The sequence below is a fragment of the Lactuca serriola genome, chromosome 4 (genome assembly GCF_051521515.1).
Source record: "Lactuca serriola cultivar US96UC23 chromosome 4, Lser_US96UC23_V15, whole genome shotgun sequence".
Taxonomy (NCBI): domain Eukaryota; kingdom Viridiplantae; phylum Streptophyta; class Magnoliopsida; order Asterales; family Asteraceae; genus Lactuca; species Lactuca serriola.
This window is the reverse complement of record NC_136411.1, coordinates 50,374,564-50,393,717: the sequence shown is the minus strand read 5'-3', so window position 1 is coordinate 50,393,717 and position 19,154 is coordinate 50,374,564. Positions and strand designations below refer to the sequence as shown.

The window sequence follows — 19,154 nt, the reverse complement described above, 5'->3', positions numbered from 1 at the left end:
AAGGAAGTTGTCATTCTTCTTCTGGGTGCCACAAGTGTGGCAAGGAGGGCCACATAGCCAGGGATTGCAGGCTGCAAGATCCACCTGCCGGAGTTTGACTTTGTTATCATTGCGATTAGGTTGGCCATATGAAGGCCCAGTGTCCTCTACTGGCTGACAGGCCAGTGCAGGACCCAACACCAGCCACTTTGAGACTTACCGACGGGGGTCAGGGTAGAGCAAAGCCTCCAAAGGCTCCAGGGCGTGCCTATCAGCTTGTGGCAGAAGAGATCGGGACAGCGCCAGAGGTGACAGCCAGTATGTCTTTTTCCTATCTTTTGTTGGCATTATGAGTTCTATTTATTTTCTTTCATGAGTTGTTAAGGCATAGGAGATGCTAGTGAGAATCGATTGTTAAGGGATCTTAGATGGATATAATCCGATGGTGCATTTGAGAGAAAGACCAGGATGAGTAGTCGTGATTCAAGGTTTTGGAGATCATCGGCAGGAACCTAGATTCTTTTGAGGTCTGCTACCTTGTATTGGGACGTTTGAGCCGCGTATCAGTTTTTCCACCGGTAGATAGTAGTTAGTGCTCTAAGTGGGGGAGAATTAGGAATTCTCAAATGAGGCGTTTGCTTTGGAAAAGCTTCCTCATGCAGTTGGATGATGATTTCTCGAGTGGAGCAATGAGACGGCCCAGTTAAGTTAAAGACTCTGTATGAGTGGTAGATCTATGAGCGAGTATGAAGTATGCTGCTATGCCAATAACAATCGGGGGGTCTGTCTCCAAGAGATGAACATGTCAAGGAAGTGTGATGAGGATCCTGTATAGGTTTATCAGGTGGGTGTTCAGATTCCGAGTATATGAGTTATGAAATGTCATTGTGATCTATCAGTGGATAGTGTAAGGAGGAGTGTTGATGCTGTGGCAATGGTTGATGCTGCAAGGTTGTGGGAGTAGAGATCGTGATAATTATGTTCCCTGCGGTAGCAAGTTTTAGATAGACGTATTGAGGAGATGTTGATGAGTGGTACTCGGTTGTGTCGAATCAGAGGAATTTAAAGGGGATGCGAGGGGAGATCCTTGGATTTTCTAGCAGGGGGTGTGACCCTGGGGTATGTGTGTAGTGGTATTCCAATCTAGGGTATTCCATCATGAGGATGACCGGACCCTATGATTGATTGGACCTATTGTGTTTGGTATTCCAACCCGAGGGTTGATTGGGCCAAACATGTGTAGGGATGCGAGGGTATTCCATCCTAGGGATGAGCGGACCCATCGTAGGCATGCCTGGTATTCCAACCCGAGGCTGATTGGGCCAGGTGTGAGTGATGGTTCTGTGAGGGGGGTTGTTGTATGTACATTTGGTTATGAGTTAAAAGAGAGCAAGTGCTGTCAGCAGCAGATTATGACCCGTGGTTATATTTTCGGGCTGGAACCTCGGGTTCCCAGGGTTGAGTAGTCCATTCGATAGTGATGGAAGAGAACAGGTAATGGTTAGTTTGGGCGGCCTGTCAGGGAGACAGATCCAATCTAACTTCCTAAGTAGAGGGTACTTCGGGGAAGTAGGCATTTGATGACGCATGAGAATGTGCGCGTATTTTCTTCGAGTTGGAGTTTAAAGTTAACTTAGCTCCTTGGAGATCGTCACACTTTAGGGTGGTGAATGTGCCTTTCGGGATTTTGGGTAATTGGTAGTTAGCGATTTCGAGGACGAAATCAGATTTAAGTGGGGGAGAATTGTAACACCCCATTCTAAAAAGCGTTTATTTACGGATTCCTGAGACCAAGGGTAAAGGAATTTCGGTCTTTTATGGGTATTGGGTTCATTGGAGAATGTTTCAGACTGGGGGTGTTGCTGGAAGCGTTGGACTTCTCGCCACCTTGTCGTGGATATAAAGTTCGTCGGAAATGGACTTAGGATGAAGGAGTTAGGTCACTTTAAAGATAGTGACAATAATGGTCCCTAAAGGAAATATTTGGAAAAAAGGGTCCTAGGCATGCATGGAATGCATGCGTGTGCATAGATGGGTACGCCCAACGTAAGCTAGTTTACGCCCAACATAGATGGGTTAAATGAACGCGGGTGTTAGAGGCGTACGCCCAACGTACAGGATGTACGCCCAGCATACATCCAGTGTCTAGAAAACCCTATTTTTAGGGCCAACCACTATATAAGGAACATAATGGTTCCCACCCTAGCCTCCATATCTGCCCTCTTACCCTCAGAAACCCTAAGTAGCCATTCTTCCTCCATTGTTGTGGGTATTTGACCTTGGAGAGCTTGGTTTGGTATAGGAGGGCTTGGAAGAAGAAAGAAGAAGTTGGCAAAGAAGGAGTTGGGTGGCTGGAGCTCGTAGATCTGAGATAGCATCACCTTTTGGAACCTTTTTGAGGTAAAAAGCTCACAACTTTATCTATAGATGATTAGATCTTGTGTGTTAGGTTATGAAATAGTTTTTGGTCCAAGGTGGAAGCTTTATAGCCTAAATCCGATTTCCAGGCCAAGGGTTGCCACCCTTGGTGCTAAATGACCACATAGAACAGAATGTTGATACCTTGACGGTCTTAATGGAGCCTGATGGGTTTTGAGCATTCTAACACCCTATGGTGTACATGCAACCCTAGAAACCTTGGATCTATGTTTTCTCTAATACACATGCAAATTTGATTTTTCCAAGGTTTAGTTCCTAACTAGCATGGCATGGGGAACATGTAATATAAAACTAGTAGAAGTACATAACTTTGTTGTTGCTTGGATTCCTTGAAGACTTTGTGAGCCTAGCACCCCAAATGTTGTGCCTCAAATGCTTTACACAACACCACAAGACTTGGAATAACTTGAGAGAATACACTTTCACTCAAAATTGGTTATGCCCTCTTAGAACTCACTAGTGGTCTGATTTTGCTAGCTATAGGGCTCCTTTTATAGTGTTGTCATAATTAGGGTTTACACATGAATGCCCTTAATTGTCATGACTCTTCATTTCTAATGATCCATGGGTTTGTAACTCCTATGAACTATCCATGGAGCTCCAAATGGTTATAACCCAAATCCATAAACCATGGATCATAAATCCACCATAAAAGATTAGATGATTGTCATAATCAACCCTATATATTTAATTAGTCTCATTTTGATCACCAAATTAATTCTAAATTAATATTTGATCGACACTAATTAAATAATACTATTATTAATATATTAGAACTTATAATATGTTAATAATCACAAGTGTCCTTTCTCTTATTTAGTTTATCCAAGTATTGCAATGCTATGCAACCCAAATGGACCATGCTGGGTCGGGTCAAGTACATACCAAATAAAGTTATGGACTTAGACACTATATCCAACAGTCTCCCACTTGGATAAGTCTAATAACTATATTTACAGATATGAATTCAGGATCTGACTAGCAATCGCAGCTCTTTCAAAGTCTCTTGAAACTGAGATGATAATGATACGCCATTTATGATAAGTGATCATATAATTCTCTGCTCTTAAGATATCAGTCGGACAAACACATGAAACATGGTCTTACTTATTGTCCAGCATTTGTTTCTTGATCTCTGAATTGTTTTGACATAAAACTAAATTGAACACATCAATTAGGTTTTGACCGGGCCCGGTACATAGGTCAAAACCAAATCATCGAGGGGCCCAAATATCGCTTCTATTTCTAGAAGGAACAGATAAACTTTGACTCATATGCTTGTACTGACTACTTGTTGAATTATGCACAAAAGCATGTTTTATAACATCGAGTTACCAATGCGTTTTCGTACAATCAATGGATAACTAACTCATAGTCAATAACTCATATCTCTAGGTTTGAAGATTTATATGATATTACCGTCTCACGATCACTCGAGATAAATTTCATGAAGTGATGCAAGTGAGCGTGGGTTGAATCCAATACTCAGGACTTATGAGCACTCATGAATGTTGTAGCAACCATTGCTATGTCTAATGCACCTTAGACAAATCTTACAAGCCAAATTCATGACAGTCTTGATTCATATCTACTTTCGACATATGACCGACTGTGGAGAGTTTGAATAAAATAATTATTCTGGAAGTCAAAACATGCAAAATTGAAACCATAGTAAATGATTAACATAACATAGTAACACTTTACTTATAAATAAATAACAACTTTTATTTAATCATCAAAATGTCATTTACATTTTACAAGTTTCAGAAATCTAATTATTGAAACTAATATCATCCTTCAGCCCGATGCGCCTCGCATGCTGTAAATGCTTAACCCTACTCAATCCCTCCGTGAGGAGATCTACTGGGTTCTCATCCGATGATACCCTCTTTGCCACGAGGAGTCCTTCTTCTATTCGATGTCTGATGAAATGGTATTTTCTGTCAACGTGCCTAGATCTCCCGTGATCTTTTGGTTCCTTAGCCAAAGCAACCGCACTTTCGCTGTCACAGAAAATTTCCATTGGCTCCTTTATAGCTGGTACAACTCCAAGGTCTCCGATGAAGTTCTTTAGCCATATCGCCTCTTTTGCTGATTCACTCATTGCTATGTACTCTGATTCACAAGTAGAATCAGCTACTGTCTCCTGCTTGGAACTTTTCCAAGTAATTACTCCTCCATTTAGGATAAAAACCCATCCTGACTGAGAGCGGAAATTATCCCTATCAGTCTGAAAGCTAGCATCACTATATCCTTCCACTATCAAGTCATCACTGCCACCGAGGGTAAGGACCCAGTCCTTAGTCCTCCGCAGATACTTGAGAATGTTCTTTACCACAGTCCAGTGAGCCTTGCCAGGGTTCCCTTGATATCTACTGACCATGCTCAAAGCAAAGGCCACATCAGGGCGAGTACAAGTCATATCATACATGATAGAGCCCACAACGAAGCATATGGTATATGACTCATCTCTGCTAGACTCTGAGTCTTACTCAGCTTGGCATTACTTTGGATAGGTAATTCCCCTTTCTTGGATTCTTCCATGCAGAAACTCTTCAACACCTTATCCAAGTAGGTACTATGACTAAGTCCAATTAGTCTCTTACTCTTGTCTCTCATTATCCTTATCCCTAGGATATAGGCAACTTCTCCAAGATCCTTCATAGAGAAACACTTCCCAAGCCAGGACTTAACCTACTGCAGGGTTGGGATTTCATTTCCTATGAGCAGTATGTCATCCACATACAACACCAGAAAGCTGACTATGCTCCCACTATCCCTAACATATACACAGGACTCATCTTCGCTCCTCGAAAAGCCAAACTCTTTGACTTTCTCATCGAAGCAAAGATTCCATCTACGAGATGCTTGTTTCAATCCATAAATGGATTTCTCAAGCTTACACACCCTATTAGGGTACTTTTCATCGACAAAACCCTCTGGATGAGCCATGTAAACATCCTCAGCCAACTTTCCATTAAGGAAAGCGGTTTTGACATCCATTTGCCATATTTCATAATCATGAAATGTAGCTATGGCCAGCAAAACTCTAATAGACTTAATCTTTGCTACAGGTGAGAATGTCTCATCATAGTCAACTCCTGGAGTTTGAGTAAAGCCCTTTGCCACCAGTCTTGCTTTGTAGGTGTGTACCTTCCCATCCATGTCGGTGTTCTTTTTGAATATCCATTTGCACCCAACTGTCTTACGACCTGGTACATTGTCAACCAAGTTCCACACTTGATTTTCATACATGGACTGAATCTCTCTGTCCATAGCCTCCTTCCATTTAGCAGACTTGAGGCCTGCCATGGCTTCCCTGTAATTATTAGGTTCATCTAAATCTATTAGTGTACCATCACTAATAAATGTATCACCTTCAGTGGTGATGTGATTACCATAATAAAATTCAAGTGTGTTCCTAACTCTAGTGGAACGCCTCAGAGGTACGGACTCATCTATCAGCTCAACAGGAGTTTCCTCCTCAGGTTTGTTGATAGTGTTTGAGGTTCCTTCACTACTTGAATCTTGAAGCTCTTGAAGGTCAATTTTCCTCCCACTGTCCCCTTGGCTTATAAATTCTCTCTCACGAAAGACTCTTATTCTTGCTACAAAGACCACATTATCATTGGGTCTGTAGAAGAGGTAACCAAAGGATCTTTGTGGATAGCCAATGAAAATACACCTCTCACTTCGAGGTTCAAGCTTGTCATGAGACTCGCGCCTCATAAAAGCTTCGCAACCCCAAATCTTGATGTGGTCTAGATTGGGAACTTTCCCAGTCCACATCTCGTGAGGTGTTTTGGCAACCTTTTTTAGTAGAGACTAGATTAAGGATATGAGCGACAGTCTCTAAGGCATACCCCTAGAATGAGACTGGTAACGAAGCTCGACTCATCATGGAACGAACCATGTCCAACAAGGTTCGATTACGCCTCTCAGACACACCATTCAACTGTGGTGTCCTGGGAGGTGTCAATTGTGAGATGATCCCACATTCCTTGAGATAGTCGAGGAACTCTGCACTAAGATACTCACCACCACGATCGGATCGAAGCATCTTAATGTTCCTGCCCAATTGATTCCCGACTTCCTGTTTAAAATCTTTAAACTTTTCAAAGATTTCTGACTTATGCTTGATTAAGTAGATATATTCATATCTGCTGTAATCATTAGTGAAAGTCACATAGTACCGATTAGCATCCCTTTTGGCTGATTTGAAGGGTCCACAAACATCTGTGTGTATGAGGTCCAACAAACCCTCACCCCTCTCACAAGAACCAATGAAGGGTGACTTTGTCATTTTTCCAAGTAAACAAGACTCGCAACTATCATCCGACTTTAGGTCAAATGATTCCAAAACTCCAGCCTTCTGGAGTTGGCCTATGCGTATCTTGTTAACATGTCCAAGCCGACAATGCCACAAGGATGCTTTATCTAAGCTCATCGAAGAATCAATATGATATACATTATTTCCTAAGTTGTCTACAATCGACACAGTTTCTTATACACCATCACAAGGTAATGCTTTAAAATAAAACACATCATTACAAAAAGCATCAATAGCACCAATTTTATTATCAAACAAAAAGGTGAAACCTTGTTTGTACAAACTATGAAGAGAAACAATATTTCTCGCCATTTCAGGCGAGTAACAACATTTATTCAAATCTAACATTAACCCATTATTAAGCAATAAAGAATAAACTCCTATCTTGGTGATAGGTGATGCTTTCCTGTTGCCCATGACTAAGTTTATTTTCCCGTGCTCCACTTGCTCACTTCTTCTTAGGCCCTGCAAATCAGTACAAATGTGAATACCACAACCTGTATCAAGCACCCAAGAATTAGCATTAGACGAGTTATTAGACAATATTGTATAAATACCTGCATGGGTGGGTTTAACTTTCCCATCCTTCACATCTTGCAGGTACTTGGGGCAGCTTCGCTTCTAGTGCCCCTTTTCGTGGCAGTAGAAGCATTAGGCTTCCTTTGGGTTTGAGGAAGGAGGAATGAGACCTTTCTTGGTCCTATTTGAAGAGGATCCATCAAGGGACTTTCCCTTGGTACCCTTCGAAGGGGTCTTCCTCTTCTTCCCCTTTCCCTGCCCAATTGCCAGAACAGGGGCTGCTGTAGGAGTAGGAGTAGAAGTAACAACCGACTTACCTTTAAAGCTACTTTCAGCAGTCCTTAAAAGTCCTTGAAGTTTGCTAAGTGTGACTTCCTCCTTGTTCATATGATAAGTCATACGAAACTGATCATAACTTGGAGGTAAGGAATGGAGAAGGATATCAATCGCCAAGTCCTCAGGGAAGTTCACATTCAGCTTCAGCAACCGGTCCACGAACCTTTGCATTTTCTGCAAGTGACCGGTGATGGGTTCACCATCCTTCATCCTGGCCGTTATCATGGAGGAGATGATTTCATACCTCTCTTGACGCGCACTCTGATGGTACCTATCCATCAGATCGAGGTGCATCTCATAGGGGTAGAAATCTTCATAGGATTTCTAGAGTTTGGGAGTCATGGTAGCCAACATGATGCAGGACACTTTGGTAGCATCCCTCTCATGTGCAGTGTACTTCGCAACCTCCTCAGGAGTAGCAATGGACTCATTGATGACCCTAAGCTCCTTATCAAGGACAAATTCCTTGTTCTCATAGCGGGTAGTCATCCTGATGTTTCTAATCCATTCATTGAAGTTAGACCCATCAAAAGTGACTTTCCCACACAAGTTCATGAGGGAAAAGGAGCCTGTAGGGTTTGAGCCAGTAGTAGTGTTGGAAGACATCTGAAAGAAAGAAGGATGAGTGTAATTAGATGAAGAGTCCTTAATAAGTCACCCAAATGAAATATTAAGGCTAGGACCCCACAAACTATTTCATAACTTGGAAGAGGGATGCCGTAATCTAAGCTATGAAACATTTGAAGGTAGGTAAATGACGATTTACCAATTTCCACCATTATAAATGAAATAAATTATTAAGTTTTAATTGGATTTGAAACTCCTAGATCTTTTGGGATACATTGAACTTTCAATGGCATGTTTGAATCTCAATTGTGCCCTCTCAAGTTTGTGACTGGGATGCCGAGGATCACAAACAAGGTGTGAATAACCATGCAAATTGACTTGGTACCCTTAATTTTAACATCTAATCGATGTGCCGGTTAACCACACGCGCTCCACCGATCTATGATAAAACTTAAGTCACCCTTTGCCACTCTTACTAGTCATCGTTAGTGTGTCGTTTAACCACACACGCTCCACTAACGACTTGGCAAGGTGCAAAGTGTAATTTCATGGGTTAGCACTTATTTCACATTTTCTTAAAGTAACTAAGATTGGGAATTAATAAAGGTTTAGTTACTTTATAATTTCATTATACTTTTAATGAGGATTAAGGTCCTATCCTACCCGTTCGGCTAACGACCCTCCACCAGTCAAGGAAGCAGTGGGTGAGAGTGGACACCCATTAAGCTGCCATTTTATAGGCAACAACCTTATCCCCCCTTATAGACCAGCTTCGTGAATGAGGCCTACTTGCGGTAAGACTGACTTATTCTTATACATATATATAATGATTAAACTTTTAATATTAAGAAGTATAAGGGTTGAATTTTAAACTATTATTATTCCAAGGATCTATTTTGGAATTAAATTATTAATGTGTGAGACTTTACAAATTCCAAACTTGAGGGCAAGATTTGAAACTATTTCAAGACTCTTCAACTTGTAACTTATTAGTTTAATGGTCCATAAAAATGAAGACTCTTCATTTTATGTAACCTCTTATTCATTAATGACACTTTTAAAGAAGTGACTTTTGGCTATCCATAACTTGAGGACAAGTTATAGATTCCATCATTAGCCATTAAGATCAAGAATTACACTACAAGAAAATAACACATAATTCCTATGATCTTCTAAAACTCATAAGAACATGAACATTCACATCAAAATTACAAGAATCATATTAACACATATAAATCATGGAATTTTGATATTAGACATTGTAAATGGATTAGCATAAACATTACACCATCTAAAATAAGTTTTAAAACACCAAAACAGTTTAGGGTAATGTTTCTAGTCCATTTCCAGCAGCAAAAGTCGAAAAGTTTCATTTTCGGGCTCCTACTCGTCGAGTGTAAGAACCTAATCGACGAGTAGGATGAGTTTGGTCATGGACTCGTCGATTCCTCCATGGACTCGACGAGTTAATGTGTCAGAGTGCATTCTAACACTCTTATGGTACCACTGATCGATTTTCTTTGATACCATTGATGGGTTTTGAGCATTCTAACACTCCTATGGTGTACATGCAACCCTAGAAACCTTGAATCTATGTTTTCTCTAATACACATGAAAATTTGATTTTTCCAAGGTTTACTTCCTAACTAGCATGACATGGGGAACATGTAATATAAAACTAGTAGAAGTACATACCTTTGTTATTGCTTGGATTCCTTGAAGACTTTGAATAACTTGAGAGAATACACTTGCAATCAAAATCGGTTATGCCCTCTTAGAAATCACTAGTGGTCTGATTTTGCTAGCTATAGGGCTCCTTTTATAGTGTTGTCACAATTAGGGTTTACACATGAATGCCCTTAATTGTCATGACTCTTCATTTGTAATGATCCATGGGTTTGTAACTCCCATGAACTATACATGGAGCTCCAAATGGTTATAACCCAACTCCATAAACCATGGATCATAAATCCACCATAAAAGATTAGATGATTGTCATAATCAACCCTATATATTTAATTAGTCTCATTTTGATCACCAAATTAATTCTAAATTAATACTTGATCGACACTAATTAAATAATACTATTATTAATATATTAGAACTTATAATATATTAATAATCACAAGTGTCCTTTCTCTCATTTAGTTTATCAAAGTATTGCAATGCCATGCAACTAAAATGGACCTTGTCGGGTCGGGTCAAGTACATACCAAATAAAGTTATGGACTTAGACACTATATCCAACAGAGCCATGCAAGTGATAGGAACATTTTCATGAAAGTAGATGATCATTTTTGGAGTTTGAGTTGTTTGGGGCCAAGTAAAGTCACCAAGTCAGTGACTTTATGGAATAAGGCATGAAAGAGGACCTGGATCTGAGTTTGGAGCCCCTGAAATGGAGTAATAAGCACTTAATGGAAAAAGGACTTAACAGGGGCATTATGCTGAGCGTACGTGCAGGTACGCCCAGCATACTCATCATTTTGCCCATACGCTTAGCGTACATCGGGGAACGCCTCGCGTACTCTGTCTGTATGGATCATGAGTTTTTGGGCCGTGGTTTGGGGCATGTTTGGGTACTTGGGCCTTAGTGGGCCATCAGAAATCATATCATATGGACCAAGGAATATATTTTGGGCTTAGGGTGAGGCCCATTAGGGGATTGGGCCCAATGTAGCAAATTGGGCCATTAGTGGGTCACTAGTGGGATTGAGAAGCTTACCTAGTGTTGGGCCTTTCATATTTTGGTTTTGGGCCTTAGTCATGGACCAGATTGGGTTAAGGGTAAATTGGTAAATTTACCCTTAGAAGGATATTGTATTTTGGGCTAAGTATTATTGTGGCATTGATAGTTCGGGGAGCTAGAGGAGCAGTAGTACGGGGATTTTTAGATACCACCAAGGGTCTAAGGCACCAAGGCCGGCCCTTTGAATTTTTATTTGAGTAATTGCGTTGTGATATGTTAGTATGGTATTCTGCTAAAATGGATGACTATATGCTAGTATGGTTGGTTAGATTGGCATCCTGGTAGACTGGATGTGGTTATGCTTAGTGCCCTGTAGCTGGTCGGACTGTCTGTGTGCTGGTAAGAGATTACATGTGATATGAGTGCATGTTTGAATAGTTGTAGAGGGTATTCCATCCCGGTAGGATGATAGGGCCCTAGTATATTGTTTCAGTAGACTGTTATGTAATTATTTGATAAATGCACATGTTTGCTAGTATGTGGGCATTCCAACCCGATGGTTATGGGCCTGGGGTATTCCATCCCGAGGGATGATTGGAACCATAGTAGTTATTGTATGTATAGGTGTGTGGGCATTCCAACCCGATGGTTGATGGCCTGGGGTATTCCAACCCGGTGGTTGATTGGACCCATAGTATGCTGTTTATTGATGTATGTGTATGGTTATGTGTGTATGGGTATTTTAGGGGAACTCACTAAGCTTTCAAGCTTACGGTTTTGGTTTATTGTTTTAGGTACTCTAGGTGATCGTGGCAAGGCAAAGGTGTGATCGTACCGCTCCTCATATTTCATGATTTTGTGATGTGGTTCTGGGGATACTCTGACGTTTAAAACTGTTTTGAAAACAAGTTGTATTAACTTAATGATTTTTGGAATGGATTAAAATGTTTTAAATTGGTTGGAAATTTTTGGTCGTTACGTTATTAATTTAATTATTCCCTAAATTCCTATCGGTGCATTCATGCACACAATAGTTGCTAGAAACATTTGAACATATATATATGGGAAAAGTGAATATACCCTTAAGGGTATATAAGCTTAGGTACCCAAACTCACTATACTACATCGTTTTGTATCATATATAGACATTGTAATTGTCTAATGTTCCTATAATTCAACTTCTAACTTGAATTACTTCAAAGATTTTTATAAATTTCATATTTATCTTCCTCTTACATAATTGTCATTTTCAACAATAATATATATAGCCTATTAAGTGTTCGACAAAAAGATGTGGTGTAAGAGGAAGATAGTAGTGAAAATTTAAAAATATTGAATATAAATCAAGTTAAGGATTGAAGTTTAACAATATTATAATGAATATATCAAACAAAACGACGTATTATTATGAGTTTGGGTACCTAAGCTTATATACCCTTAAGGGTATATTCACTTTTCCCTATATATATATATATATATATATATATATATATATATATATATATATATATATATATATATATATATATATATATAGTAACCCAATCAAATTCTAAAACATCTGATAAAATTTATCATCATCAATTTTGTAGATCTTTATCTTTACCCCAATCAAATTCTAAAACATCTGATAAAATGTGGTGGCAGGAATCCAATCAAAATCGATCATGTAGATCTTTATCTTTACCCCAATCAAATTCTCTCTCTCTCTCTCTCTCTATATATATATATATATATATATATATATATATATATATATATATATATAGAGTAACCCAATCAAATTCTAAAACATCTGATAAAATGTGGTGGCAGGAATCCAATCAAAATCGATCATGTAGATCTTTATCTTTACCCCAATCAAATTCTAAAACATCTGATAAAATTTATCATCATCAATTTTGTTATCAATCATCACATAGAGTAACCCATAAGTGATTTTGGATGAGTATTGGCAATGAAAGAAATGGACGGAGGCAATGTTTTGTTGTTGAATCATTTTATGGATCGATAGAGTTTGTGAACAGAGAGGTTAGGATTTTTGGGTTCAAGTCGACGAGGAGTATTATGGTTTTTGTGACATCTCATTTTTACGGCCAGGAAATACTGATTTGTTTATGTTTATTAAATCAGAGTATTCCTTTAGAAAAGATTGATTATGCGGAATTGGTCCCAAAATCATGATAATAATTTATTAAAACATTTTCGAAGAAATGTGTTTTATTTATAAAAACTTGGGATGTTATCGTCAATATAGAAACATAAGCATAAACGAGCCTTGAATTATCTTAGACTAACAGACTACATCTCCTTGAATCTCTCATCATGCATGCAACTTTATACTGCTACCTGTGATACAAAGAAGTTGAGTGGGTCGGGTTGAGTAACCTGGTGAGTCATTGGATTTTCAAACCACAATAATATAGTTAATGTGTTTAATCATCAAAAAAACAATTAACCCAATTACCCATCTTTGTTTTCTTATTTATTATTCTTTAACGGATTATCCTAAGGGTCATCACCTACATCATTTTACCTATCATTTCCTACATTACATTTCCTTATATGCTTATTGCTAAGGATTTTTCCTAAGGATCATCGCCTACATCGCATCGACAATACTATTTCGGAAAAACTCCCCCAATACGTGTCCAATAAGGGTTAGAGTATCATCACATGAATACGTATTTGCTACATCGCCTGAACTCGTAATTCATCACCTACAGAGCATGCCAGTGTTTCCACATTACTTGTTTAATTAGATTAGTCAACGGCCGTCATCTATACTCTGGTAGATGACTACATCGCAACATCGCAATTCAAGGTCGGTGCATCTCCAAGTCATCTCCTATTTATCATCACCTACTTATATTTACCTATCTACCATCACTTATCTATCATCTCCTATCTACCATCCCTTATCACTACCCAACACATATTTATAAGTATATAATACTTATATGATTAAATCAATTTAAATGTCATCTTATATTATTTTATCTAACACATAACATTTTCAGCACAAATAATAAGCACATAAAGCATGAAATTATCTTGATACTTCATATCTATGTGTAAGATGAAAGTAACTATGCACTCAGTAGATAACAATGATGCCTGGAGATTAGGGAAGCTCTTCGACTCAACACCTTTTCAAAAGACCTGGATGTACATAATGCTAAATCTTAGTCTATTTTCATGATCCTGGAGACTATAATAATTATACTCTAGATTTTGCAATAATCCCAATGTCTGCTGATCTATAGTTGATAAGGGATAACCAGGTAGGATCATATCGGAGGTAGGGTTTGTTTTGTATATAGACTATATTGTTTGGAAATCTCACTTTAAACACCTCATTAAATCTAGCCTAGAAATCATCCCTGTAAGTAGATCAATCAGTATAACAACATGGAATTACTGATAAATCTTATTTATAGGTTCATACTAACGAATTATGAATTTAAATATAAGTTGCATGTAAAGAGATAGAGTGTAGCTTAACTTACAAAGATTTTCCTAACAAAAGTTAGGAATGCATTGGCAGAGCTTCTACTTGTTAGCTACTACTATTTCACGAATCGCAGGGTTTTTCCAAAGGCTAAAACTAAGGGAAAATGGGTCAAAATCGAGAGAAACTCAAGAAGAATGAATGGAAGAGGTGTGAGGAATGAAATGGGTCATTACAACATATTTATAGACATTTTTGGGGTGCACGGCGTGCAAAAGGGGTGCACGTCGCACATTTTAAGGCTACGTCTCACAGCCACTTTGTGCTACGTGTCGGACTCTTTATGGTCTGCGTTTTTACCTTCTAGAAGTGCGAGTCGCGCACCCGGTGCGCACCTGGCGTGTTACGCGGGGCACAAATCGTAGATTTTGTAAATTCCATAACTTCTTCATACGGACTTCATTTTTTACGTTCTTTTTTTCCACATGTAGCTATCGATGAGATCTAGAACATTCCTTTAGACTCCATCAACTAATTCTGAATTTATTTTTCGTCCCTATTTTTATAAGTTTTAACGATTTTGCAAAAATCATAATTTTCTCGTACATACTCCGATTTTAGTGTTCATTTGACCAAAATTCATAACTTAAAGAGTACTACGACTTTCATTTTGGTGACTTTATCCAAAATTCAACCATTATCTTCGTACCTTTTAACATCATACATTCTTTGTATTTTTCCTTAATACGAAACTTGTATTATATAGTCTGCAGTGCACACGACTATAGATTATCCGAATCAAGGATTTAATTTTAATAATTATTACTTATTATATGTAGCCTAAATTTACGACATTATAGTTTTGGTCATTGGTGGTGTGAGCATCAGTGAGGAAATTAATGGAGGGAGGTAGTGGTTTAAGTGTGGTGTTGGTGGTAGAAGCGAATGAGGTCGATGGTGAATGAGAGAAAACATTACACGTAATGGAGGAGGTGGAGGTTACAGGTTGTGGGTGATGTCGACGAGATATGAAAGATATAATAGGGTTGATGTGAGTGGTGTGGGGTAGAGGTAAGGGATAAGGGTGGTTGGATCCACATTCTTTATTCTTTTTTGTTGTTAATAAACAAAAAAGTTTAAAAAAATGTATAAGAAAGGGCAAAGTAGTCTTTTTATATGGATAGTCTTTTTATAAGAAAGGGCAAAGTAGTCTTTTTATATGGATAAAAGGACATAAACTGTAATTTTTTAAAACAACATGGGTGCTGTAACACCCTGTTTCGAATCGTTTCATAATCTGGGGTCGTGATGCGAAGACCAGTTATCATAAGGCTTTGTGCCTTGGGGAAAAGAGATATTTAGACCACTTTGGATGTGGGTATGGTAGATTAGGTGACCCGAGAGTTCGTTTGGTGCTTTGGAGCCCAAGGGTATAATTGTTAAGTGATAGTTCGAGCCTTTTATGAATTTTGGATTTAAGTTCGGTAAGTTTTAAGGAAAATGAGAGTTGATAGGGTTGTAGAGCTTCTCAACACCTTTCCATGGATATAAAGATAATTGAAATCGTAGTTGAAACGAAGAAGTTATGACTGTTTGATGTTAGGGCGGTTTTGGGTTGAGCTGCGTACGTTGGGCGTACTAGCACATCCCTAGTATGTTGGGCGTAAATTGATTATGTTGGGCATATACGATCAGTACCCAAACCCTATTTTCTTGATTTGAGCCTTATTTAAACTCCTTAACTCCCTTATACCCATTTCATTCTTAGCCTCCACCTCTCCAACACCCTCTCTTGAAACCCTAACCTTAGTTTGAGCCTTGTGATTAAAAAGAAGGTGTTTTTAAGTGCTTTGGAGTGTTCTTGGTGCACCTTGGAATAGAAGGAACTCATTGTAGAAGTGTTGGTTGTATTGGAGCTTGTAGATCCAGACTTTGTCACCATGATTTTTCTTCTAGAGATTGAGAGAATTTGCGAGTCAGCAGCTCGAGTGTGATTTGATACCTTCAGTCTCAGGTGAGTTTCCTTCATTGTATCTATGGGTCGAAGACACCAATGTCGACCCACTAGTTTATGATGTACTATGATGATTATATTCGTGAGAATTGTCAGTTATGTTTGTATTTGTTTGATGACTCTGTGATTCTTTTATTATGATATTATGTGGTAGTGGTAGGGGTGAAATAGACCGGATATTGGTTGAAATAGACTGAAGGGGATTGCAAGTAGGGGTGTTCGTTTGGATGGATCGGTTTGATCTGATCCAATCAAGTGAATCCAAATTGATTTCGGTTTTCAAAACATGGATCCGAATAGTCCAAACTATATTCAAATCCGATCCGATCCGATCCGATTACAATTCGGTTGGATCAGTTTTTATGATTCGGTTTTCAAAACCAAAATATTTTAAAACGACATATAATTATAATATTATCCAACTTTACACAATAAACGAAAATAAATTATTTAGTTGTGATTTGAAATTTATAAACAACTACTAAAAAGATATATTATAGTTAAATATTTTATAGATAGAAAACTTTTGAAAGAAAATGCATATTAATGTTTTTTTTATCAGGTGAAACATTTTGAACCTATTTGAAAAAATAAATTACAAAATTAATAAATAACTATATATATATATATATATATATTATAAATAAATAAATAATAAATATTTATTCGGTTTTTTTGGACTATTCGGTTCTTATTTTATAAAGCAAAACCAATCCGAAATCCAAAATAATAATTTGATTTTGTTGAGAACCAATCCAAAAATCCGAATATCCGAACCAAATAGTCCAATCCAAATTGTCCAATTGGACAATTCAGTTTTATCCAATTAGTGAACAGCCCTAATTGCATGCACCTAGATATGACTGATTGTATACGGTTAAAATAGACCAAAGGGGATTGCAAGCACTCATATATGCTTGTTTGTTATGTATGTATGGTATGTGGTATTTTAGGGGAGCTCACTAAGTTTTGTGCTTACGGTTTTCAGTTTATGTTTCAGGTACTTCCAGTCCAAAAGGAGAGGCCCGACTTGATCGAACCGCATCTGCCCATGTTTTCCGCATTATGTGATTTTGGGATTTGTACTCTGATATTATTTCACTATGATACACTTTTGGTTGTTTTGATATGGTTACTGGATGCTTTAAAATGAATTAAAATTGAAATTTTTACCTTCTAGTTTTTGGGATGTTACATGTGCAACTTATCAACTTTTGAACTTAGAGACTAAAACTACAAATCTAACAAAATCATAAGGACTAATACTATAATAATAATAATAATAATAATAATAATAATAATAATAATAATAATATGAAGAAAAATAAAATAATTTGAAAACTAATTCCAACAAATTATCAAGAAAAATGTAATTTCTTTTTAAATTAATAGGTCAGTAATCTGTTGGTAAATTCTCTACGAATACTATTGGTGATTTGTCGATAACAATTTAGGGTTTTTTTATCAGAATTCTATTGATTAGTCATACATATTTTTTTACATAGGAAAATGTTACTGTAACACAATAAACTTTTGTTATTTGTCTGATTTGGTCACTAATTTTTGTTTTTGCACAATAGACCATTTAACTCATATAAAACATATCAAACGTATCAATAATTACACCACTTTGCTCGATTTCAATCGGTCAACATGTGAACTTGGTGACTTGGCACTATGATGAGTAGGGGAAGTTGGCCACGTCATCACCATGTCTACCCTTCCTAATAAATGAAACCCTACATGTCAGCCAAATCTAACTCCTATCACCACTAACATCGTCAGCCTCCCACCACTGTCATCCACCCATCTAGGGATGGTGTTCTTGGTACTTTTTCCCAATTCTCAATCTCAAGATAGCTCTAATTCATCAGATTTTTGTGATAGCAACCATAGCCACAAAATATGAAAAAGATTACAAATCACCTCATATTACCTTTACATACCACAATTTTGATGGAAAACAAGGTCAATCTCCTTATTCATTTCTTCCTCAGTTAATCATAATTCTCATGAAGTCAATTCAATTTCTCACCTGAATAAGGGTTTCCTAGAGATCTTAAACTAATCCTATTTACTCGTCGGAAAGTCAAACTTCGAGTAAAAATGGAAGCAAAATCCTTAAACAAAGCAATGCCAATGAATTTGGCCCAAAACACGAACTTGAATTTTGGAGACCACTACATTGACGATGCCTTCTCACAAAAAATAAAAATTTTGATATCTCATATCATGCCGACATTCAATGAACTCATCCCATTGAAAAAATTGTCTCCGTCAAAGGTACGCCCTACTATTTCCTCAAACCCTACACGACAAAAAGAAAAATCGGAGGACTTATGACATCAATTACGTGTTGGATGGAGAAAAGGGGAAGAAGATGAAATCCTCACCATCGTGTGGGATGAGAAGTCTAGTAGGTCGATGAAATTGATGACATATAAGTCGAGGGTGTAGTTTTATATTGGGAATTATATAGAAGATGTGAAGGGGAAAAAAGGGGGGTGTATATAAAGCACATGTCGGATTGTGTTTGGACAGATAGACTAAGTATAACCGATGAAACGTTTCAATATTTAAGAGAAAAGAGAAAAACCATGTTTTAATTTTTTATAAAAAAAAATAGAAAAGGCCACATAGACTAAGTATAACCGATGAAACTAGAATCAAATTGGATAATTCCCCTATTTACCAGATAAAATTATACTTTAGAGACCTTTTGTGCAAAAAAAAAACATTAGTAACCAAATCGTGCAAATAATAAAAGTTTACTGTGCTACAATGACATTTGCTCTGTTTTTGTTGGTAATATTTCATAGGTAATAACTAA

General features: G+C 37.7%; 1 pseudogene; it reads left to right on the top strand.

Annotated features, from left to right (window-relative positions):
* Window positions 1-18,140: 18,140 nt before the first annotated feature.
* LOC145098350 (uncharacterized) lies at window positions 18,141-18,869 on the top strand (annotated as a pseudogene).
* The last annotated feature ends 285 nt before the right edge of the window (window positions 18,870-19,154 follow it).